At 33.8% G+C, this 27,342-nt stretch overlaps 1 protein-coding gene across 4 annotated transcripts in view; it reads right to left on the bottom strand.

Annotated features, from left to right (window-relative positions):
* Window positions 1-27,342, bottom strand: part of CADM2 (cell adhesion molecule 2) — a 1,069,280-nt gene that overhangs the window by 554,503 nt on the left and 487,435 nt on the right. Inside the window, exon 1 of one of the 4 annotated variants that reach the window (XM_060297932.1) lies at window positions 20,750-20,828. The exons of the other annotated variants lie outside the window; for them this stretch is intronic. The gene's annotated coding sequence lies outside the window, so the exon portion shown is untranslated. Of the gene's footprint in view, window positions 1-20,749; window positions 20,829-27,342 lie in introns of those variants that run through there. 4 annotated transcript variants of the gene reach the window in all.

Below are 27,342 nucleotides of genomic sequence, written 5' to 3'. Positions count from 1 at the left end.
TTATACAGCAGAAACTAACACAACATTGTAAAGCAATTATACCCCAATAAAGATGTTAAAAACAACAGAAGAAAAAGATGACGGAAGAGCTCATGGCCTGTAACCATTATTTGGTCTCAGGCTAAGATAAATCAGCAGAATAAAAAGGGTCAAGCAGGCGACAGATTCTTAGCTAGAGAAAAAAGCAAAATGACCTGATACAAATCCACATATGCATAATCTGAATTGATAATTCTAGAAGTTTCCCTTTCTAACTTGAATTCCTTTGGGATACCTCACATTGCACTTTAAATGTAGAAATAATCAAGAATGTGAATCTATCTTCTGTGCAAGCTTTATAAATCTTTTCAAGGGCATATATAAATGATTTAGGGGATCTTCTTTTATTTTAAATTATCTGCCCCACTGATCCCTTACAAAAATGCAGCTCATCAAGCACAGACTGAATAAAGATATTCATGGAAGAACAGAAAATTAACATTAGTTGTAACTCTGAAGAACCTGTCATTGTCTGGTTTACCGCAGCCATCACCCATTTCTTTCAAACTACTTGCAGCCTACTTAGTTGGAAGTGTAATTAAATCTTGCTGTGTTTAAACTCACTTGACTGTCACCTGCAGATTTACCTGATTGGGAAATGTGCCACTTCATGCGATGCACGTACAAAATTACACACAACACACACGCGAGTTAGAAAAAAGACACTATCAACTACTAATTGGCATGCATGATGGTAAAACAAGAAAATACAATACTTTTTAAAATATAAATCATGTCTAATGCTTTCTTTCTCCCTGTTCATCCTTTAGTTGATTGACGTTCTCATCAGCAATGTAACATCAGCAGTGACCTACAAGGAAATTATAGCAATGCATTTCCCCTAGGGCCTCCATTTATACTATAAATTATGAATGCATTATTATGCTGCCACTTTGGTTTCGAAGAGCTTATGTTAATTAAAGGCTAAGAAAGCACACATGCAGCACAATTATTTTTAATTAAGATTAAAATAATTCAGTTTGTCAATACAGTCCTCAGTGGGAATGATGGCTTAATGTGTCACAATTTCTTGTCTACGTAGTACAGCCATGTCTAATACTTGTTTTTAGTTTCTTACCTTTTAAGTATATAAACCTCAAGGTCACCCAGAGATCAACCTCATGCTTGAGACAGTGCTCATATAAGCAATTCTGGAGTGAACATTATGTACTAAAAACTATCCTTTCTGAAATGGATTCTATACTTTAGGAATTTGCAAATGTGTTTTGGATGACCTCTGAATTTGTTACTAAAATGGAGGCTAATTATTTCTGTATAAATGTAAGTAGAATAACAAATGGCACACAGCAAATGAATGAGACCATATTATAAAACAAATATATTTGACCATGATATTTTAAGAAGTGTGAAATTTCAGACTTTTTCCTGCAATTTAAAGTTAAGGAACTGGGAGTTAACTTTAAAAGTAAGCCCAACTAAGTTTTCTTTTTAAATTGTTAAAAAAATGAATATTACACAATTGAGTAAAGTTTGTCTCTTTAATTTAGAATAATTCCAATTTCCCCATGTCTGCCAAGTTTATAAAAATCAAAAAAAAATAGTTGATCTTGCAATGTATTTAACAAATACTCTTACTTCAGAAAAACACTAAAACCTCCAACTCATGGCATTTCTAGGCAATAAACATTTCAGTCTTGCTACTGTGTTGTTACATGTGACAGTTTGTTTCTCCATGAAATAAGACTTGTCATAAGTATTTAAGGGCAGTTTCCATACAAATGGAACTTTGATAATCTATCAGGAGAAATCATACCCCACACAGGGATATGCTCAAGTGACATTTTCTTTTATTCCTGCCAGGAGTGCAAAACTTATGGCTGCCAAGAAACCTAAATGTTTAATTTTGTCATAGTAGCAAACCAGTAGAGACAAAGCAATGACCACATTCCTGAAGACAGCTGAGCAACAGAGATTCTTCAGGGAACTCTGGGGCTGAATCATTTAGAGAAGCAGGCCCAAACTGATGCTGTTGGGACTCCAGTACAATGAAAAGACAAAGTCAAAATGAAGAAAGTATAATTAAAATTTTTCTTTTGACAGTTTACTTCACTTTAATTGGTAACTTAACACCTGTGCTCGTTTCAGTGGCAAAGTTCTGTTTTTAACAGGAGACAATGTCCCTTCACAGGTAACTCTAAATTACATAAGAAAAAAAATGTTCAGTGCCTGATGAAAACATTAAATTCTATAAACACTGACCTATACTTTATAGAGTATTCATATTATTTAAACTGGGCACTTTCATAAGGATGTAATTAATAGTTGTGTCAAAACAAGAGGAGAAAACTGAACACATTGGGGGATAACAGGGAATTATAGACACAAGGAAAACGACCTTTAAATTTCAGTTGGTAACCACAAAAATTTTCTTGGAAAAACCTTAAAATCACAGTTTCTTGAAATACATCTAAACTTATTTATTCTATGCTGTTTTTATTGGATGTTTATATTGAAATGATACTAAATGATTGTGTTTGTGACTTTTACTAACAATGCCTGCAAAAATACATTTTAGCATATCCAATAAAAGAGCAGAACAAACATTAAGCAGTTGGTTTTGATTTTTTACTGGATAGAACTGTTTTGCCTGGGTAGCCTAGAGCCATAACTAATGGCTTCCCTTCTAACCAATCTTCCCTCTAGGTCCTTCTTGATTGGTTAATATTTCCTAATTTTTACAGACATTGAAATAAAATTAGTCTAGTACCAGAATAAATAAGAACACATATGCTGCCATTTCTTACTTTCCTGTCCTTTCCAATAAAATCTGTCTTGCACTTTGATGATGGCCTTTATGGTTTGACAGAATCTAAGAATCTTCAGTATTGTTTCTTTTCTAATTTTTTCAGATATAAGCCTTTATTTATAGCCATAATTTTCAATGATGAACATTATCTTTGTTAGAGTAGTAAAAATAGTATGCACATAATTCTATTCTGAATGGAATGTCTCTATACCTGGAAGCAATCAACTTACAATGAGAAAAGCTTTGCTTACTTGTATGTATGTATGTATTTGTATGTAAAGTAGAGGGGGAAAAAACCTGTAAAGTGTGTCCCAAGTATAAAGACTTTTAGTAAGTTAAATGAATTACTTATCAATTTTATTTTAATATTTCTGTTGAAAAATGAATATGTAGGAGCACACTGTCATTTCTTAAAATATGAAACAATAAGAATTGGTTGTGTTTTTTTTGTTTTTTGTTTTTTGTTTTTGCGGTACATGGGCCTCTCACTGCTGTGGCCTCTCCCGCTGCGGAGCGCAGGCCCCGGACGCGCAGGCTCAGCGGCCATGGCTCATGGGCCCAGCCGCTCCGTGGCATGTGGGATCCTCCTGGACCGGGGCACGAACCCATGTCCCCCGCATCGGCAGGCGGACTCTCAACCACTGTGCCACCAGGGAAGCCCGAATTGGTTGTTTTTAAAAAAAAAAAAAATAGTTCCTAAAATTGGAATGTAATGAATTAATTAAATGTTGAACTATGATTAAAAGAGTAATTTTCTTTCCCCCTTTAGAGATGCCTGGTATCTTTTTATAGAGGATGATAACGGAGCTATGCAAATGAAACCTCTGAGTCTCTAGAAGAATGGATGTGTGACCACAATCGGTATATTGCCAGGAACAGATGAAGCAAAGGAGGAGACATAATTAAGCTTTTCACACATTTTAAATAAACATTCTAAAATGTTTTGAAATAACTTTTGAAATTTCAAAAGTTATTTATGCCATATATGCTCTCATGTACTGTATTTCTTGGTTGTTTTTATAGCTGTGATTTTATTAGAAAAAATTGTGAAGCAGATTAATTCCCCATAAAACAGAAGCTATAATTCTATGGAAACAAGTTAAAGTCAAGCCATGTAAGCAACTCCCTTGACATTTTTATTATACTCTTTTTTCCCCATTTTGACGTATTACTTAAAAACATTTTCAAATCCACACAACTCCAATGTACCATTCCATTCAGAACGACACAGGTTTCTATCTCAACTCTCATAAAACTGCAGGCATGGTAGGTCTATATTCCATACTTTTTACTGATCTAAGGCAAGGGTTCTCCATGTTTGCTTTGAAAATGAGCAAAATATCACAAATCATCAAACATCTATCAGCTGCACAAGGCATTCTTCATGTTTCAGGTTATATGGCACAATATATGCTTTAATGCTTTGACTTAAATGACAAATGGTGATCTAAGTATTCTGAGAAAAACTCAGACAAGAAAAATTTTATATATTTAAAAAATATATAAAAACACATTTTAGGGCTTCCCTGGTGGCGGAGTGGTTGAGAGTCCGCCTGCCAATGCAGCGGACACGGGTTCGTGCCCTGGTCCGGGAAGATCCCACGTGCCACGGAGCGGCTGGGCCTGTGAGCCATGGCCGCTGAGCCTGCACGTCCGGAGCCTGTGCTCCCCAACGGGAGAGGCCACAACAGTGACAGGCCCGTGTACCGCAAAAAAACAAAACAAACCAAAAAAAATACACATTTTAAACAAAACTATTACGAATTAAGTCTGTACCTGTCTAGATAGGGTCTGTAATTTTTTTTTTTTCTGAAGTTACCTTAATTCAAGGATAGTTGGACTATGTTATTTTTCTCTTAAAACTAAGAGTTGTGATGACCTAGATGGGTGGGATGGGGGAGGAGGTGGGAGGGAAGTCCAAGAGGAGGGGATCTATGTATACATATAGCTGAATCATTTCATCGTACAGCAGAAACTAACACAGCATTGTAAAGCAATTACACGCCAATAAAAAAAAATACGCAAGATAAATACTGGAAAGAAAAAAAGAAACTGAGTTGATATTTTTCCTTGGTAGAAACAAATCACATTTTAGTGATTTTAAAACTCTGAATTGCAATTATCCTTCCAAGGTATTTATGGTGAAAAGACCTCAGAAATATTCAATTTTCTATGCTAGATATCAGAAATAAGAGTGGGTCATTTAAACACAGCAGGCTTTTTATTAAGCAGAATACTGAGTGAAAGGAATACTGTGATTAATTAAATTTTCTTTGAGTTAAAAACATTAAAAAATTTTTTTTGACTCTTGAAATAGATTTTTTTCCTCAAATGTCTCTTAGCAGATATATTATAGCTTGTGCAGCCAAACATAGGGGAGCTAGAAATTTGAAGTCAAAGGATTTGAGTTTAAGTCTTGCATCTATGACCTTAGGTATGTACCTTGAATCTAGGACCTTAGGCAAATAGCCTAGTCCATTTGAGTTTAGTTTCTGTATGTGTAACATAGGAATACCAATATTTATTCAAATGATTTTTGTGTGAATTAAATAAGAAAATAAGTAGAAGTACATTATAAAATGCAAAGGATTTTAAGAAGCTAAGGTATTACAAAATTTGCTAGTCAACTCTATTAGATGACTCAGAACTTTTCTAGTATTTTAGAATTACGATTCAAAATAAAAATTTGCATTATACAAAATTTTAGTGATGAATATAAAAAGTATATGGGATTTGTTTGAACATGTACTAACTCTAGGAAGACACAGGGTTATATTTGTACGTATAAATCTACATATTAGCTTGGTTCAATATTACTTGTTTCTTTCCCCAAAATTTAGAATATATCCTCTTTAAAAAAAGATAATTTTTTAGAGGCTCATTAGCTTACAGTTATTTTCTCTCAATTACTAATGCTGATGTATTAATTGATGTTACAGATTACAAAAAGATTTAAATAGTATGCTAAGTTTAATAGGTTCATAAGTCTAACAAATGCATGTTAAAAACTGTAACATCATTACTGTAAATTTACAGAATGAATCTATTATGTTATCATTATCTCAGTCTAAAGAGAACAATGTAATATAAATAAATGAATCCTTTTATTTTAGGAATTTTATTCTCCATTACTCTAATTGCAGAAGAACAAGGTTAATTTTTACATAGCCATTCATAGCAAGACAGAATTTTATTCTACACTGCTGTAAACACAGAAGCCTCAGTCTTCAATTTCAAGTTACAAAAATTATATAGGAAGTAATGTAAGATAAGGTTTATATTCCTCTCTCTTAAAATGTTGTTACTTTTAATTACTCTGAGATGACAATACTAAAACAGAAGTTTTTAAGTTGCTGAACAGATATGACCCTTGAGCAGTGACTGCACAAGATTCTCAAGATAGTACCCATGGAAAGATATAAATAACCATAATATTCTGAATAAATTAAATTTAATAGTGATACATATAAAAAACATTTTCTTTTTGTTATTAAATTCAGATTCACTGTAATTATTTTTACTGTATCTTTCATGTATGAGCTACAGACACCACCTCAATTTTCCCTCAGTCATACTGAAGAAAAAAAAGAAAAGAAATAATAAAATCATCCACATCATTCTCAAAGGGCTGCATCTAAAATACACCAAATGTATCATTATTATCTGAAATTGTGTGTTAAGAAAAATTGCATTAAATGCTTTTTGATACTAATGCTTCTTCATAAGAGGTATAACAAATTAGGAATAAGGAGATCTTAAAAAAAATAAATAAAATAAAATACACCAAATGCTGACTACTAAGTATTTCAAAAGTCCACTCATGGCTACTACATTGTGTCTGAAGATGTTTCAGTATATGAAATATACAATTTTAATATAAAATATTTAATGTAAGTAAAAATGGTTTTCACCTTGTTTTTATTCCTTGTGGAATAAAAGTACTTGAATTAAAAAACCTAATTTAACTTACATGTGTACTTCTTTTCCTCATCTAACAGTCAATATAAATCTGAACAATGGAGAAACTGAGTGGCTCTCAGGCTTAGTTGATTCAACCTTACTTCACTACTGTGTGTGATTTTTAATACCTTTAACAGAAGATTCTTCACTATATAAATAGAAAAAAATAGCATTTTAATTACTTTCACATAAATTTCTATAATTGGTTTATTACTGATGTATAAAGCACTCTTAAAAATTCTTATATCAATGAGATTGTGGATAGTATCTTTCTAAAATGGATGCAAATAAAGAGAACAGATGAATTAAAGGGAATGTTAGATCCAGTGCAAAATAGGGTGTGCGATTTGGAGGGGCAAAAGAAGAAAAATTTTATACTAACCAAGGATGGGAATGATGGGGAAATTAGATCTTAGCATCAATGATGGAAGAAAAGAATAAGGTGCCATTTCCAGACAGCTTCAGTTAGGCATTAAATGCCTTGGTTCCCTGATAGAGTCTTCTTATGTTCATTCTCATAGTGCGTGCACAAACACACACACACACACAGAATAAAGCTTCCTTTGAAAATTTCCAGTCTTGCATCTACTATACAAGGGGGAAAGGACTGTTCAAACATAGCTCTGGCAAACTAGAAAGATCAGAATATTTTTGGAAGCCCAGACTTGGTGATAGCATTGACTACTAACTAATGAGAAATTAAGGTAAGAGTTGTTGGAAATGAAAAAAAAAAAAAAACTGAGGCCAAAAGGTGTGATATTTCAGAAGAGATTTTCAGCCCTACAGGTCTATAACAGATGATTTCCTATTCTCAAGGGGCATCCATCCGTTCAATCAAATAGAAGGGATGCTCCACTATGATTTTTTATTTTTAATTAAAACTACTTGCATTCTATTTTTAAAGAAAAAAACCTTAAGGATTATATTTTGATCTTACATTCCTTTGGATTTGACACATACCATAGAAATTCATGTTTGAGAATGGCATTTGTTAGCTTCTATTCTTTTAGGATTCAGTAAGCTACTGAGATTCAGACATAGTTCTCTCTGACTACTGAGAATTTTCTACCATAATATAAATTTAAAATACATGCATTCCAAAATACATTACACGGTATCACTATTGTACACGTACATCTGCAGGATAATCAAACCTGTTGGAAATCTTTTTAATAGAACCTATTGGAAAGTATTTGCTGTTCTGCAGTCAGTTGCCAGGACACAGTTTGATATTACAAAATAGAGAATGGGAAACCATAGCTTTTCCTCAATAATAGTTAAATTTTTCCAACTATTTAAAGTAACAGTGGATATAAATTTTAGATTTCATCTAGGTAGGCATTTATGCCTGAACTAGATTAACAATCTTTTCTCCCAAGCTATTATAACACATTTTGAATATGGGAATCCAACATATTTATGTAAATAAGATTATGACAGACTTATAATATGACTTTATGTATTTCCATTACTGGTCAAAGGTGTTTTCATTTCTTATTATTGTTCCCCCCATAATTGCCTATAAAAACACATACTTTTGCAATGTAACTTATATAAACTATAAAAATTAAGATGGCATTCATTTCATAATTCTTACAGATGAAAGAATGTTTTCAAGAAAGTATTTTCTGAAGTACCAGTTTAAAATCTAGATCATTTAAATACTCTGCAATATAAAAAATTATAAATCGTATGTTCGAGCAGCAAATGAGTTTTACTTTAAACGTGCCTAATTTACCTGCTGTGACCCTGACGTCATCATTTTCTACTCTGCCATTCTGTTCTTAACTCAGCAGCAATAAATAAGAGCAAGTTTTGAAGGTCATTATTAACTTTAAGTGTGATCTGTACTGAATGTAAAATACTGTTCCTGATGCTAGCAGAGCCTTTGAATTCTGAAACAGTACATTATGAGATTCTGTATTACCACAAACTCATCTTTTTTCCATAAACAACACAGAATTTCCAATGAATTACCCATAGGCACAGAGTTAAACATGCCTCCTGGGGTAAAACCTTTTATTTCTTCTTCTTATAATGACTCTTAGAGAAGGGAAAAAAATGAATCAAAGAGCTTTTTAATTTATAGGTTTTATTTAATGCAATAAATGGTTACTTTTCATGTTAGTAAAATATAATTATGTTGATAAGAGGGTAGTTTATAGGCAGTTAATTTTGATTTTGCTGATGTCAACTTGAATTCTAGGGCCTCAGTGAAATTTACAGATGCCACTGCTACATGTAGTTGCCCAAATAACTGTGGCCTACCACACATGCAGGGTGATGTTGTGTTTGATTTATTCCTATGGACATGGTTATTTTTCCAGTTATCAATCACCTGCTGATTTTCTTTAAGGAGTAATTTGAAGCCTATGTCTGAATATGTGCAGTGAAGCAGGAAGTAAAGGAAGTTAACAATGCTTTGGGTCTGGGCCGATTTTCAAACATGAATTTATATAGAGTAGCAAATCCAAAGGTTTATAGAGTCAGAATGTATTTTCTTTAAATGCATTGTAATTTATTCTCAAAATATGAGAATTAAAACAATAGTTTTAATTTTTAAAAGATGTAAACATGTTACATGGGTACCTGATACATCTGATTCCTCTTTATGCTCCTAAACCTCTGATAGTGCTCAACATGTAACAGATTCTCACTGAATATTTATTGGATGTTAAAGCATATTTTATTGTTAATTAGGAGGGCATAAATACACACACTGATTATTAATCCCATTTTTCATTCTGCAGAATATAAATTATAATCTATTAAGTTATTCTGGATTGTTATAATGTTTTAAAAAGATGTTACCATTGTTTTTATTCTTTAAATGTTACTATATTGACAAGGATCTGTGAGTATTAAGTCCATACAATCACTGCTATGCTATATTGGTAAATCACATGAAGGACAATGAATGACTACTTCTGCAAAATATAAGTCAAAATACAAAGTCTGTCATATAACTATATGACTATGGGAGATGCGCAACTGTAAGTTAGATTAAATTTGAGTTTTTAAAAATAATTTGATAGAGGATCTATGAGGCCACTAAAGGATTAAGGATAAAGAATGTCAGAGTAATTTATAGTAGTTTCATTTTTAAGATATGAAATTAAACTCATCCTCATGCTGATAAGGTCAGAGATGGTGAGGAGGTAGGGATGTGGTTTATAAAGGTATTGTAGTGAGAAGTAGACTTCTAATTTGAACGCAGCAGTGAGGGTTAAAAGGAAAGGTAGCTACTGGTCACATACCAGACCCCCCTACAATAGAAAAAATCTTATCAGCATGAATATAGCTGATGGTACTTCATAAATATAAATTAAATTCAAAAGATAGGAAAGGCGGTAGAGTTTGATTTGGGAAAAGGGTAGGCTTCTAGGCAAGGGGTGTTGACACTTTCCCTTTATCAAATACCTTCTCTTAAGATTTATATAATTCTAAGAAATATGTATCCTATCCATTAGTTATACATAAAGCCAAAGGCCTTCAGCTTAAGGAAAGGGATATTCCTATGTCAATACTGAGCATAAGCAGCACAAACCCAAGAAAGCTTCAGTGCTAAAGTCAGTGCCTCCTTAGGGGCATTTTGAGATGCACAATAGCATGTAATAACAAATTCAAAGTACCTTGCTCAAACACCTCCAGGAAAGCAGAAGTTTGTAGTCCGGTATCTTTGTTAAAATAAAGTTGTAAGTGCAGAGAGAAAATCCATAACCTATATATACACTGGATTTGCTTCCAAGTTACTCTAGGCCATTGAGGAAGAAACTTGGATATTTTCAGAGCAGACATTTTAATGGAAAAGGGAGGAGAAAAACAGAATACTGAATCGTTTAAAAACAAAAACAGTAGGACCTAACAATAAATAAGTAGATAAATTTAGTAATTCAAATTCTTGGGAAATTACATACCTTAGGGTTTTCTGACATAGAAAATGCCACGAGATAATGGTAACTTCTATTAACAAGTTACAAAAATCAATTCAGGGAGTTTTTTTGTTTGTTTGTTTTTGCGGTACGCGGGCCTCTCACTGTTGTGGCCTCTCCCGTTGCGAAGCACAGGCTCCGGACGCGCAGGCCCAGCGGCCATGGCTCACAGGCCCAGACGCTCCGCGGCATGTGGGATCTTCCCGGACCGGGGCACAAACCTGCGTTCCCTGCATTGGCAGGCAGATTCTTAACCACTGCGCCACCAGGGAAGCCCCCCAGGGAGATTTTTAAAAGTAAAAATTCCATTTGTGTAAAAGTAAGAATACCGTTTATTTGAAACAGGATATATTATTCTTTCTTTAAAGTTATTTAACATCAATATATATATCAGAATATGACATTAGAAATGCTCATATATACAGATCTTTCTTGACTTACAATGGGGTTGTATCCTGATAAACCCATTGTAAGCTGAAAATGTTGTAAGTAGAAAATGCATTTAATACATCTAACCTCTTGAAAATCACAGCTTAGCCTAGCTTACCTTAAACGTACTCAGAACACTGACATTAGCCTACAGTTGGGCAAAATCATTTAACACAAAGTCTACTTTATAATTAAGTGTTGACGACCTCATGTAATTTATTGACTACTATATTGAAAGTGAAAAACAGAATGGTTATGTGTATTGGCTATCTACCCTTGTGATCACATGGCTGACTTGGATCTATGGCTCACTGCTGCTGCTCAACATCAAGAGAGAGAATTGTACCACAGTATCACTAGTCCAAGAAAAGATCAAAACTCAAAGTATGGTCTGCACTAAAAGTGTATCACTGTTATATACTTGAAAGATTTTAGGTTGAAACATCGTAAGTTGGGCACCATCTGTATACAATTTTTTTATATATACAGTACATATATCTGACTATATGCCCATAAAATATATAGGTATATAGTTGAGCATATTAGTATTACACATAGAATTAGAAATGCTTTGTAATGTGTCTATGTCTGATGCACTTAAAATGTCATATAAAATTCAGTTAATTCTCAAAATATGCAACACAGTGATGTACCATATGATCAACATGTGGTTCTTGATATTTTATATACGTATACACACATACACATGTGTATCTACATACGTGTACATACATATACATATGCAAAATTACATTAGACATAATTATTTCTACACTACTTTATAAATTATATAAAATTAAATTTCACAAATTCAAAAACTACAATATTTTAAAACTTACTATGTGACTAATGGGTAGAGATTTTCTGTTTATGGTGATGAAAAAGCTGTGGAAATAGTGATGATGGTTGTACAATATTATGAATGCAATTAATGCCACTGAATTGTACACTTCAAATGGTTAAAATGGCAAACTTTTGTTATATATATTGTACCAAATTTGAAAAAAACATAAACATGACTTAAAAAACATACTATGCTATATCATGTTCCAGCCAAATCATGTTTAAGGCAATACAGAAAGGGAAATTTTATAAGTGCTTGTTAGTCAAGACCGAATATATCTGTGGAAGGAACTTAAATGTCCATTGACAAGAGGAATGGATAAAGAAGATGTGGTACATATATACAATGGAATATTACTCAGCCATAAAAAGAATAACGCCATTTGCAGCAATATGGATGGACCTAGACATTATCACACTAATTGAAGTAAGTCAGAAAGAGAAAGACAAATATTATATGATATCACTTATATGTGGGATCTAAAACAAATGATATAAATGAACTTACTCACAAAACAGAAACAGACTCACAGACATAGAAAACAAACTTATGGTTACCAAAGGGGAAAGGTGTGGGGGAGTATACATTAGGAGTTTGGGATTATCATATACACACTACTATATATAAAATAAACAACAAGGACCTACTGTACAACACAGGGAATGCTACTCAATATTCTGTAATAAATTATACGGGAAAAGAATCTGAAAAATAATGGATATAAGTATATGTATAACTGAATCACTTTGCTGTACACCTGAAACTAACACAACATTGTAAATCAACTATACTCCGATATAAAATAAAAACTGAAGTAAAAAAAAAGATTGAATATGTGTTTAGATTCTAACAAAAAGGTCAAGGAAATAATTTAATAATTATTTATAATTTCCTTAAATATTTATGGATCCATAAATACTTTAAAAGGCTTGTTAGAACATACATAACAGAAGTTGTCTCAATATACCTTTAATATTATTTTCAAATAAAAATTCACTTTAAATATCAAATGTAAAAGTTAAATATTTCTACTTTCATTACTGTTTTACTCAAAATATGTATTGTTCCTATATTAAAAAGATATAGAATATAAGGATTGGAAATGTACTCTCTAGTTTATAATGCCCCTTATATCATAATAATCTCATGAGTATTAACCTAAAATGGGACCATTTCTTTCATTATGAACCATCAATAAAAATGCACTAAATTCTCTTTTTGAAAAATATCAAACTAAACACTACACACAACATGTTTAAACTCATCTGTGTATGAACACCTCACAGCTGTAGGCGGCCTTACTCCAGTCACATGTCCAGCATGGCTATTTGCTTTTCAAACATAAAATTACTCATCACAGTCAAGGGTAGAAAGTCAAGGAGATTGCTAGGTAGAACAAGGCCTTAAAAATCAACTTAAGAGAAACTAAGAAATAGCTTTAATTCTTCCACTATTTTTGGAAGTCACCAACACATTCCCCAAACTATTATGGAATATTCAGACCCCCAGAAATATGACTGTAACCAAAATAAATCCAAAGTGTTTCATTAAACATAGAATTTGGAACTTTTAACTAGTTGGCTTCCATTTCTTTGTGTCTGGGAGAGAGGCAGTGTTATGGTACCTCTTCATACTAGTGATACCACAGAGAATTCCTCACACCTACAGAAAAGCTGCAAACTCAATAAATCAGCATAGGATATATTAAATGCACAATAAGAATAAAAGAAATATTTTGAATTTCAGTAAACATTTACAAAAATGTAGTCTTTTTTTCTCTAACATGTATTCAAGTAAGTCAAATCGTCTTGTACACTTTCCCCTTTTACATTTGTAACACATGAAACTGCCCAGTAGTAAAGGAGAACAGCGTACATTGTCCCATTGATGTTTATTGTTTTGCATTTTCAATTCTTTCTGATTTCTTTTGAAGTACAACTTTTTCCCCAACTCACAAAGAACACTAACAACATCAATAGAGTGTTCATCAGGGTATTTATATTTTAAGAGTAGAAAAGAAAAAACTAAAGTTCTTTTGAATAAACAGTTGAAAGAAGAAAGTTCTACTTTGTTACTTTTTTTTTTTAACATTTTTGTTGGAGTATAATTGCTTTACAATGTTGTGTTAGTTACTGCTGTATAACAAAGTGAATCAGCTATATGTATACATATATCCCCATATCACCTCCCTCTTGCATCTCCCTCCCACCCTACCTATCCCACCCCTCTAGGTGGATGAAAAGCACCGAGCTGATCTCCCTGTGTGATACAGCTGCTTCCCACTAGCTATCTATTTTACATTTGGTAGTGTATATATGTCAATGCTACTCCCTCACTTCGTCCCAGCTTACCCTTACCCGCTCCGTGGCATGTGGGATCTTCCCGGACCGGGGCACGAACCCGTGTCCCCTGCATCGGCAGGCGGACTCTCAACCACTGTGCCACCAGCGAAGCCCCAGGCCTTAGATCTTAAGATGAAAGCTGAATCAAATTCAGACTCCAATTGTGCTGAGTGAGAAAACATACAAAGCTTGTGTTTTATGAGACAAAAATGTATTCTTGGGCTTCCCTGGTGGCGCAGTGGTTGAGAATCTGCCTGTTAATGCAGGGGACACGGGTTCGAGCCCTGGTCTGGGAGGATCCCACATGCTGCAGAGCAGCTGGGCCCATGAGCCACAACTACTGAGCCTGCGCGTCTGGAGCCTGTGCGCCGCAAGAAGAGAGGCCGCGATAGTGAGAGGCCCACGCACCGCGATGAAGAGTGGCCCCCACTTGCCACAACTAGAGAAAGCCCTCGCACAGAAATGAAGACCCAACACAGCAAAAAATAAATAAATTAATAAACTCCTACCCCCAACATCTTCTTAAAAAAAAATAAAATAAAGTACTCTTACCAAAACTAAAGAAGCACATTATTGATGTAAATATTTTGAGAAAAAAAAAATAAAACAAGAGATATGAGAGAATTTTGCTTTTAAATAAAATATTGTGTTCACCTATCCTAAAAACTTGCTATTTTATACCTTGCTCATCCTATATCTAAGCATATGCAACAAATAGCCTATAGAAAATTGCCTATGTCATTATCTTTCTCTCAAAAGACAAAATGCCTTGGTCATGAGATTCTGCACAGGAAGTAGTATACATTATATTATATGGATAGGAGTTTACAGCTCAGTCTACTCAAAGACTGTTATATCCAGAAATAGAAAGAACAAACCCTGTATAATACTTACTTATTGGATGAATGGGTAAAAATAATTTGATTGAATTTTCTTTTTGATAGAATGAAAGTTGGAAATACCCAGTGGTATAGACAGTGACCCAAATGACAATATCTGCTTATATTAATCTTTGCAGTTTGGTCACCTGTACTATCAAAGTAGTAAAATTACTTTTAGCTTAAAGCCATGAACTCACATTAGGAACATCTTTGAATGCTCTACTCCCTATGGAGGGTTTTAAAATTAGCATAAAATATATAAATGTTCTCTAAAATTATGTCCCCTACAAACCAAAAAGTTACATAATAAACCAAAAATAGCAAGACTCCAAATCAAATAACTAGACAACTTAATCTTTGTTTACATTCTAAATTTAGCTGGACTTCAATCAGAAGTTTGGGAATTTGAAGTAAAATAAAATAAATCACTTTTTCTCAAAGTTTAGGAGTCAAGGTTGACAGTAAAAGTACACTTTAGTAAGTTACTGCCTAATACAGTGCCACTTAACTAGGTAATTAGGACAGATCTACTGTAGAGAGAGCTGACAAGTCTGTACCTTAGAGTGAATAAGTTAGAAACTCAGCATTTTGGATAAATGACATCAGAAATCAATCCATGGCAAAAGCAGTGATGGGGATACACTGAGGTATCATGAAACTACAGAGGCTTGTAGAGCTGACAAATCTAGATCTGAATTCCTGGTCTAGTACTATCTTGCTATGTGATCTTAGGGAAGTTACTTTTTTGAGTCTATTATTTCTCTCATCTGTAAAATCAGAAAGAGTGAATATCACCTTTGAAAGAGTGTTGTCAAGAATTATGTAATACAATTATATGGAGCAGTTAATACAGGGTGGCATATCATAGCAGCTTAGTTCTCCTGCATCACTCCACTTTTGTGAAACTTCTGATGCTTGTCTTTAGATGGGAGGTTCCCCAACAAATAGCTATCTTTTTCACTGTGCAATGGCTTAAATACTTCATATTTTATATATGCGATCCAGGGAGTAATAAATGCTTATAAAAAAACATGGCATAAGGCTGGGCACATTGGAAGTGTTTAATAGCTTAAACAACAACAATACACTATTTCCTACTGCCGGTTTCCCTTTGGCCATGTCCAGTGAGTGGCTCCTGCTTACTCCGTCTCCTGCTTCCCCTCTACCCTGCTTCTCTAGCTTTACAATTCATCAGATTTCAATGTAATCTCAAGACATTAGGAAAATGAAAGAGCTTCATTTCAATAAAACATTATAGGGCTCATACCTTATTAAACTTGTTTCTGCGATAATTAAATTCCCTAGGTTGCTTCCTACCCTAGGAAATGGATAAGTTCCCTTTTTTAACTTTCTGGTCAATTCTTCCAACCAATCATGAAGATGAAATGAAGTACCAAACCCCACTGTCACTTAATCCAACAAAACTTCTTTATCACTTAAAAGCATCTTGTTCAATCACTATATTACCACATTCATATTTTCAGAGACATTATAAATATAATGACTCAGAGTTAAAAATAAAATCATTAACAACAAGGGCTCAATTTTTTTATTTAAGGTAAGCCAAAAGTGTTTCATGTTGCTTAACACATCACTGTTGTTGCTGTTGTTGAAAAATCACAATTTTCAACATCATTACAAATATTCCACATTTAGTCAATAGAGTTCCAAACAGAGAACTTTATATTAATGATTTTGCCTTTAGACTGCTACATATTATGATGTGGAAAAGACTTATCAAATGCACGAAAAGAGTTTTATAAATAACTAATATATAAAAGGTCTCCACAGCCAGGAAATGATTCTAAACTAATCATACTATCTAGAGCTTTCATTTCAAATTGTCATATAGTTAAAGAAGATATTTAAGCCTTATTAGAAAACCCATATTGGGTTTTAATAATTTAATATTTCAAAATAGCTCTTATTTTGAATTATGATGACTTGTTAATAGTTTCATAACTATGTTTTTAAAATAAATAAAACCTTAAAATAGCTAAGGATTTTAATACTAACATCCACTGGAGTGATTTATGGGGATATAGCCAGAAGGAGCTGCTGTTAAATTACTCAGGGGTCAGATTATCCGACCTGCTCATTGTATACATAGTCCAGGGTTCTTTCATCATCCTTGTAGAAGGTAATAGGAAAGTCCAGTACAATACCTAGGTAACCCAGAAAAGATCATTCAAAGAATTGTTAGAGAAGGATACATGCTTCAGAAAAAGTTGACCTAAACCACTCTTTCTCATTCTATTGCTTTATCATAACACTTAACACTATACAACATCATCTTGTTCCTTCGTTTTTTGTCTTGTCTCCTTTAAATATAAGCTCCATGAGAACACAGAAAAAAATAATAATACATACATGGGAAGAGGGTCTAACCTACTCTTCCACAATCTATAAAAGGTGCTATATATATTCTAAACTACCTTTAGTTACAGTTCATAGTATTTAGTTCTACTTCTAAGAAATTTAACCCATCATTTTTTTTATATTAATCGTCTCTTGCTTAAATCTATCCCTTCCTTGGATATATAAGGATGTTGACAAGCCAGGTGTTGCAGTAAAGGGCTATTAGTAGAGAATTTTCTATAAATAACAAATACTGGTATGTAAAGAAAGGATGAGACCAGTTAACCAATGGAACGTGAACTTTTAATGTTTTTTAGCCATTAAGAGAAAAGAAACATGATTTTTTGACAGTGTGGTATTCTTGCCTCTTAAAGTTTGAAAAACATATACTAATGGTTATGCCTTCAGGCAAAAGTCTTAACTAATCAAGCTGCTAATCTGCTATCCAATGTAACATGCTGTAAACCATGTGAGCTGAAAATAGAATGTCATTAAAGAGGTTTTCTATATGGTCATGTTAAATTCCAAAATAGAGAGGAAATAATTATGTGTCAGAAACATTGTAACTGCCCCTGCCAGTGGATGGGTGGGGGTGTGTGTCTAAAATCTTTGCTATTACAGAAGTATATCCAAACTCTTAAGGTTTTAGGCATGCTCACAGATATAGGTAGGTAGGTAGGTAGGTAGGTAGACAGACATACAAAACTAGCACAGTGTATTTTTTAAGGATACAGAGTTTCAAAGTAGATTCTGCTCCTTCTGTGGCTCTAAATTATTTTGCAAGCCAAGCACTAAGAATAGTAGTCTACTCTGTGTATGGCATTGATTATTAAAAATGACGGAATAGATTTTAACAGGTAGAGTAGTTTGCAAAATCTGCTTTTTCTCTGCTGTCTTTGTACTGTGCACTGGCAAGTCCTTGACCTTGGTCTGCAATAGATAATGTGTATGTGACATGAAAAGTCTTAAAGGAAAGAGTGAACAAGAAACAAAACAGAAGCTGAGTTTACTCATCTATCCTCTTCAATTTGACATTTCTACACTCTCTCTTGCAACCCTCCTATATTCCTTTTAAACAGTATTACTTTTTAAGTGGAGAAATATTTTCTTCAATGTGCATACTATTAAAAAATGGAGTAAGTACTTTAGCATATACAGATAGCTTAATACTGGAAAATGTTTACATGTAATTGTAAAGCTAGAATAACTGCTACTTGTCTCTTGTCTACTTGTCTCTTCCCCATTTTATAAAAATTTATGAAGAAGCTCTCTCTTTATAACAGTTCTCAAAACTTTGTATGTCAACATACTGATACAACTTTACCCAATAGATGCAATTTATTTTTCAGTATGTCAGGTCTGCTAAGGCAAATATCTTTTTGGAAAATAAAAAGATATCTCAATAGATGGGTGAATCATCTGAGGTAGTGTATAATTAGATTGAAATACAGACAACCTGCAGACAATTTTCCTTCAGTGATTCATTATTTTGTCTTATTTAGATGATAGGCAGGAACTCGATTTTCTGTTATTTTTTTTCTTTGTAAGTACCTTGTGTGCAATTAATAGAGCAGACATTCCAATCTGAATATTTTGAATATTTCTAGCTCTGCAAAATAATAAATTATTTCAATTGATTTTAATTAGTCATGAAATAATAATAATAATATATTTAGAAAATTAAAACAACTAAAAACAGTGTGTGGTTCTTAAAATTTCTTTCATAGATGTAACTTTCCATTAATTTTAGAAGTTAAATCTTTTTAATCTGAGCACTTTAAATGATTAAATAAGCACATTATTTTGCTTCCAAAATATTCATAAATAATTAGGTAGGTCTGTCTTTATAGATTGATATAGTCCTTAGAATTCAATGCATTATTACATAAAATCCATAGTAGTTTAGCAAAATCTTACACCTATTCTAGACACATAAGGAATGATTACATTCTACATTACATCTACATATAGAATGATTACATTCTATAACCAAATCAGATAAATGTACCTTTTATGTGGGTCCTCAATACAAAGAAGCAGAAGAGAAAAGGTGAGTCTTTTTTTCAATTTCTTCCCATTACAATGATTATTTATAATTCAGGATTATTGCAGGAAATGATTGCTCAATATAAAATTTAGCATGACACAATACGCCAATTGATAAAGTCACGGAGCTGAATAGATTACAGGCCAGGTCCACACTAGCCAGAAGCAGAGCAATGCCCAGGCACATATCTGTTTCTTCCTGTTGCAATTAGATAACTGAGGCAAACCTCAACTGGAAAGGTCTGAATGCCTGAGTTCTCTACTTTCTATATGTTCCCTACTTACTTTGCCAATATTAAAATCATCTAAAAATAATCTGAACATCTGTCTAACCCTTATACTGCCAAATGAACAGCTGAAAAACAAATTTGCAGGAGAGGAAAAATTCCCTATGCTTTTAACCAGAACCTCACTGGTCTTTTCTTTGTTATTCTTCCCAAGAAGATTTATTTTCTCAATATTAAGGTAGATTGGAGAGTTTAGTAGGTGTGTGCCAGTCATGTGTTACTGTCATGTCGTCTGGCACTACACCTGTGAAATCTTTCCTTGAGCTCCAAGGATGGTGAGTCTGCAGTTTAGGAAGATTATCAACACGTGGCCAGGAAGCAGGGTAACATTTACTGTTGTGGCACATGCCGACTAAATCGTTTTTATGATAGGAATAATTTATAACATATATAGAGTCCTATAATTTGCCAGGACTGAGTCAAAAGCTTTACACAGACCGACTCATTAACTCTGCAAAACAGCCCTCTAAGTGGATATCATCTCACACACACCCACACAAACTCACATTTTAAAATGTGCTAGTCTGTCACTATTATATAAATTATAATATAAATCCTGATATTTCTACTTTGAAGGTCCATGTTTGAAACTTGAAATACGAAGTAAATACTTGAAATATTCATAGGAGTATTTTAATCATCCAATGAAGTAACGTGATGGTTAACCATACAGGTCACCTTGGCTGGGCCACAGGGCCCAGCGCCCAGATATTTGGTCAAACATTATTCTGCATGATTCTGTAAGGTGTTTTTTGAATGAGATTAACATTTAAATTGGTGGACTTTGAGTAAAACAGATTATTCTCAATAATGCGGAAGGCCCTCATAAAAAACAATTGAAGCCTTAAAAGAACAAAGACTGACCTCCTCTGAGCAAGACGAACTTCTGCCAGCAGACAGCTTTTGGACTCGAAACGCAGCTCTTCCCTGGGTCTCCAGTCCCCGCAGCCGGCCAAGCTGAATTTGGATTTACCAAGACTCCGCAATCCCACTGCCTTTTTTTAAAATAAATCTCTCTCCTCTCCTCTCCTCACCTCCCGTCTTCTCTCTCTACTTTTCTCCTGTTTCCGCCTACCCTCGTCCTTCTACAGCGCGATCTCACGAGATCTCGGGGGTTGCACGGGGCGGCGGGGAGTCCTGGGATGAGAAACACCTGGTGCCCCAGCTGCCACCAATCCCAGACTCACCGGGTAAGGATTCTGTCTCTTGTCAAGCAAACCCTAATCCTCGTCAATACCTTGCCCCCAACCCAACCCCCCTCTCTCTCTCTCTATATATATATATACGTCCTGTTGCTTATGTTTTACTGGAGAATTCTGACTAATACGGGTAAAGAAGATATAATAATAACTTTGAATATTTCGTGTCATCACTTAAGAAATTTTAATTACTTTCATTAGTAAAAACTCACTTGATCTTTGCAACAATACTTAAGGAATGCAAGGAAGGGATTATATTTAATAATATTGTATAAATAAGAGAACCGTAGCTGAGAGAGGTTAGATAAAACGCCTGAGAGACACAGTTTCGAGGCATCGCTGGATCTGAACTCAAGTTTAGTGACTGCTTGATAATAGTCTTTCATTCTTGGCCTCCATAAACCGTTAATCTATTATACCTAGTCGTCGTTGGTCCTCTGCCACTTTTCGGTTTCCAGTTCTTTAACAGAAATGGAAACTCAGAAGCAGGCTCCATTCAACATAATTTCGATGACTCTTACTTGGCAAATAAAAGAGTATGGAGGGCAGAGATAGAAATAAGTGATGTGTCATACTTTTATTTACTCTTTCCTCCCTGGATTGAAAAGAAAAAGAAAAGAAAACTTCATACAATAAAGTTAAAGCTTATTATTAAACTTGACTTTAACAAAAATTATCAGTGAAATTTGAATGGGTATGCACAAAAAGTATGAAAACTAATACCATCTCCTCTCCACTAACTTCCCTCTCTCCTTATTTTATATTGTGGGAACAACCCTGACAAAGTGAATTGTAAAACGAGGTTAAATTTTGAAATAGAAATTGCTTCCTCCACATTTAATTGAAATTATATAGGAATTCTAACTCCAAGGAATGTCAGCCTTGCTTATGTGTCCTAAAAGGAGCAAAGAAAATAAAATATATTTCTCCATATCTTAAACTCTTCGACTGCTCCTACAGTCTATAAGCAAGATGATTCAAAGCCTAATGCAAAGGAAATATAAGGGCATGTGTGAGGCATTGGCTCTCAAATACCTCAATCATCAGGGCCTCATGTTAGCCCCTGGTTAGGGTAAGTGGTTACCTGAAAAAGATACAATAGTCTGTATCTATATTTTTGAGCAATATTCACCCTCTAAGGAGCTGGAAAATTTGGCAGAATATCAGCAGAGATTTTTATGAAACAACTTTAAATCTCTCATTAAATATCCTCAATTAATTTTTTTTTTTTTTTTTGTGGTACGCGGGCCTCTCACTGTTGTGGCCTCTCCCGTTGTGGAGCACAGGCTCCGGACGCGCAGGCTCAGCGGCCATGGCTCACGGGCCCAGCCGCTCTGCGGCATGTGGGATCTTCCCGGACCGGGGCACGAACCCGTGTCCCCTGCATCGGCAGGCGGACTCTCAACCACTGCGCCACCAGGGAATCCCCTCAATTATTTTTAAATACTGTTTCGAAAATTATTCTCTAGGCTTTGGGGTCAAAATGCTTGATTGGACACATTTCCTTTTTACTTCCTCCTCAAGCCCTATGAGAAAGGTAAATAATATTCTAAAAAGGCATAAATATTCAAATTAAGGGAAATAGAAGAGAGAAGAGAGGGAAGAGGAGGAGGAATATTTGTAAGCTGGAAAACAGAGGAACAAATGGTATATTGCTTATCAGATCCTTGGAAGAAACAGAATCCTAAACTGGTAACTGGTACAGTTGAGAACCAAATTGATTAACAGAGCAAAATGTTCCCAAAGCTTGGGCTTTGGAGGAATCCTCACCATTACAAATGCAAGTGGGAGTGAAAGAGTTTAACATCTGTTCAGGACACCAACAAATGCCCCCTCCCATTCTACCCATGTAAAAACTGGTGGTTTATTCTCTGGAAAAGGTGAACAAGAGAGTCTCTGAATTGAGAGAGAGTCTAGGACAGAGTAGAATACTGCAAATACATCCATGTCATAGATGCTGAAACTGAATTTTGACCTCAAAGATTTAACTATCCCTCCTAGGTGGTGTCCTTTCCTTTTTATATTTTTTGTTAGATTGTGGGGAGAAGACCCAATGCTATGAAAAATACATCAGGAAAGCAAACTAAAGGAACCCAATAGTTAGCTCTATTCGCCTAGAAACAATACTCTAAGTGCCTACCATTTGCAAGGCACTGTTCCAAGAACTTAATCTATATTAATGCATTTCATCAACCCACCCCAATGAGGCACAGATTATTATTTTTATCCTTCAGATGAAAAACCTGGGGCAAAGAGATGTTACAGAGTTTGTCCAAGAGGTAGAGGCTGATACTTCTATCCAGGAAGTTTGGATCCACAGTCTTTACACTTAAAAATTACCCTTTACTGCCTGGTAGAAGACAATATGCCAAAATTGAACCAGAGAAAAAAACTGAGAAACAGAAAGACTGTGAACTGCCCCCAGGAGTTACCATCAACAGACTTAAAGATCTAGAACTATCTCCAGAAGGTAACTAACTACAAGATAAAATTGTTCATCAAAAAATATTTTGGTCATTATTTGAAAAAAATTCTGTTGGTGAAAAACTGCTCATTTGTACTCCTTTTTCATGTAAAATCTTGTCAAACAGTATTATTTTAGCCACTTTAAAATATATGGAGATACTGACCGCAACATGTTTAATTTTTCCAAAGTATTTTCCATACTATTTTCATCATGGTATATATTGATATGTTTTATTCACAAACATTATGTTAATATGCTAATTCCCACGACATGATCTACCTTTCATTATCTTTGCCATCACTAGAAGCCCATCCAAATCACAGAAAGGGGGACTTAAAAACAACCCTCTCCGATGTATAAAATGATGAAAAAAAATCAGAGGTGTTAATTAGCGTGCTGGGAACATATCAGCTTTCCTTTCCGATTCAATTAAATTTTTATGTCTTAAACTTACTTCTCATAGCATCAATATTTTTCCTACCTTGGTTCTGTGTAATAGTAATAACTTTGAGTGTTACATTTGAATTTTACATGTTATATTAACTAGAATAATTTCTCCACGATGATAAAACTATCTGGAAATATGACCTGTTTCTTGAGTCCTATAGTTGTTTAGATAGCATCAAGTCATATTTACCTTGGTCAGTTATATCTCTGAATTCTGAAATCATAAATTTTGATTCTGAAATCAGTACTTCTTATAAAGTATCATAATTTAAAGTGTTGGTAATGGGATAATTATAAAAGTGGATCAGTTTCTCAGTTTTCTAAGGTATATTTTCAAATTTTATTTGCATGCAATAGTAACAAAATTATTTGCATAAGATCAAATATACTCTTAAGATTCTAAAATCAGTTTAAAGTCCAACACAAAAGTGCTTCACCACCTCATTTCACAGGTTGAATAATAAAGTTGCCATTCTTTGCCAACCATGGTTCAAGACTTTTTCTAGTTACACCCAACATTTCAGGATTGAGGATTAAAAATTTAGTAAACCTGATTAACTGAAGGTCAGTTGTCACTTGCTTTTAAAATATGAACATGTTTCCTTGATACTGTACATGGGGAAATTTCCAAAGCGTGGAGCTATTTTGAGTAGCTTCCAGAAACATCTCTTTGTAACAACTTCTTAACTGTGATTTCCTAATCACTATGCAGAAGATTTCACTGCCTAATTAAAGGACTGGTGCAGTGATGAAGATAAAGAATACAGAGCAGGGCTGCAAGCTAATCTACAAGCAAAACACAGGAGCTACTTGTCAACAGTAAGGGCATATTTTATCGACAGCTATGTCCAATAAGAATGAGTTAAGTGGTAAATATTTAATATTAATGCATTTCTGCCATGATTGTTACCTCCTTCATTATCTCTCAATGTGCTCAGTAAACTAATTAATAGTCATTTATTGAAATTGCATTTTAAATGGCAGAATTTTTGAAGAATAATATTCATTTTCAACGGAAATGTAACCCTCATTGTAGTAACCAACAATATATAAATCCAATGAAATAAATCCAATGAAATATATAAATTCAATGAAATAAACAATATATAAATCCAATGAAATAATAGTTTATTGGTAAAATTCTGTTTTTAATATATGAAATACAGTATTAATTACACACATATGATAGAGAGACAGTATTGAAATAATTGCCATCGCTGTTGTGTAAGAAACTAACAGCTCAATATGTAAATAAAAATTCAGCAGTAATTTACAAAGGCAATACACATATTGTGATAGAATAGAAGGGCCCAAACTTTAAAGCTAGATACTCTACCAGTTGTTAGCTCAATAGAATTATCAAGTTATCTATATCTCTCTGAAACTTAATTTCCCATCTTTTAAAAAAGTAGGGAGTAGTAATATTATCTATCTACCATGTGGGGTTTTTGTAAGCCTAAATAAGAGGTATGTAAAACACATGGGGCATACTAGGCTTTTAATAAATGTTTGTTTTCCCCAAAATAGATAACATAATACCAGCTCCAAACTATGCAAACCGAAAGAAAAAAATAATGAACATTTTAAACATAATCACTGAAGTTTATTATCTCAAATCTTTAATATTTAGATTTATTATTTCAAAAAGTGTATAATGCATTTTCTAGCATAACCCAGGTTCTGTAAATATCAGTGGCAATGGCATAATAAATTAGATCTACGAACAGAGTAGAATTGTATATATTTACATCCATGTCCATATTTCTATATCTATCTATATAGATTTCTGTATCTACATCTATATTTCTGTATATTCTGTCTCAAGGATATCTCTGTGTGTATAAAAATCTAAATTTTATACATTTCCCCCAGGGCAAGTGAGAAGAGTTAAGAAAAGTATTTTGTGTAATTTAAAAAGAAAATGTTTTAGCAAGCAATTAAATGAACAAAAGACAAATAATTGAGAAATGAAAAATATACAGTAAATACTAAGTTAAAAAGAATTTTTGAGTAGTAGTGGAATACTGTGGTGTAAAAATATATTACTAAAAAGAAATCATTCCATTAAACTATGTCACCAGAAATAAGAAAAGTCTGGATTACTTTAAAATACTTCAAGCTTCTGCCATCAAGTTCTATACAGTCTGTAAAGAATCCTCTTATGCTTGCCTTGAGATTGAAGGCTAAGTTTGAATTTGGATTTTCTTAGAACCCTAAAGTAGAGAAAATGTATAAAGAATAAAATGACCTTGTGTATTAGGATTAGGAGATTTTTCTTTTGTGTACAAAGTAATATTAATCTTTAAAATACAGATATTACAAAGATATTTTAAACCAAAAAAAAATTTATATTTCTAATGCCAGTTAGTTCTATTTCGTCTCAGTCAGAGACAAACTTTCTCAGTAAAAGCATAAAGACACCAAAAACTTAACCAGGAAAGAAAATGGGGGTAGATTATCCTTAAATCGACTATGGTAATTTTCATATTCCTTTGTTTACCAAAAGATTAATAATACTCTTAGGGAAATGTAACTTTAAAAAATTCAAACACCCTGATGATTTGAGTAGGTTGATACCTCATGTTCTGCCTTTTATTTTGGGTTTTTGGCACAGATTGCTTGGGGTTCACCTAATTTTGGTTTTCCATCTCTCCTTAGCAATGTATTTGTAACAGGGCAGATGGCTGCCAGCTTCCCTCAAAGTTCAGTGTAATTAAGTTTTTGCTAATAGAATTAAGCAGAAGTAAAGTGTATCATTTCTGAGCCTGAGACTTTACACTTTGATCTTGTTTTCTTCCAAGCTTTTTTCCACTTTGTGGAAAATGGACCAGTGGATTCACCACTGGGACCATGTGGAGAAGTCAGCATTCTTAATATGGCAGATGGACAAGACTGATGAAATCTGCATCCCTGAGTGATGATATGAAACTGAGCCCCCCAACAGTGTGGAACGTTTCCTCACATTAAGGGTATTGCATGAGAGAGACATAAAAAAATCTATCTTATTTAAATCACGGTATTTCAAATGTCTTTTAGAGCAGCTTTAGCCCTAAGCTCTGCCCTAAGTGATACAGGTAACCACTGAATATCATATCAATTAAAAACACCATGAGTAAAATGAAAACTCTGAAGCATACCACTGTGGAATTCTCAGTATTCTAAAGTTATTTATAATCTATCACAAAAAAAGGATATCATTTCAAAGTAATTGGGTATGACATGTTAAACACTGGACTTTTTCAAGGGCTAAGAATACGCCGTGTAATTTTGAGAGATAAGTGAAGGAGCTGGAAATGAAGAAATCTTCTTTTATGTCCTTTATTTCTGACTTTCTTGGTTTTCAC

This window comes from Globicephala melas, chromosome 4 (genome assembly GCF_963455315.2).
Source record: "Globicephala melas chromosome 4, mGloMel1.2, whole genome shotgun sequence".
In the NCBI taxonomy this organism is placed as follows: domain Eukaryota; kingdom Metazoa; phylum Chordata; class Mammalia; order Artiodactyla; family Delphinidae; genus Globicephala; species Globicephala melas.
This window is presented reverse-complemented; position numbering and strand designations above follow the sequence as displayed.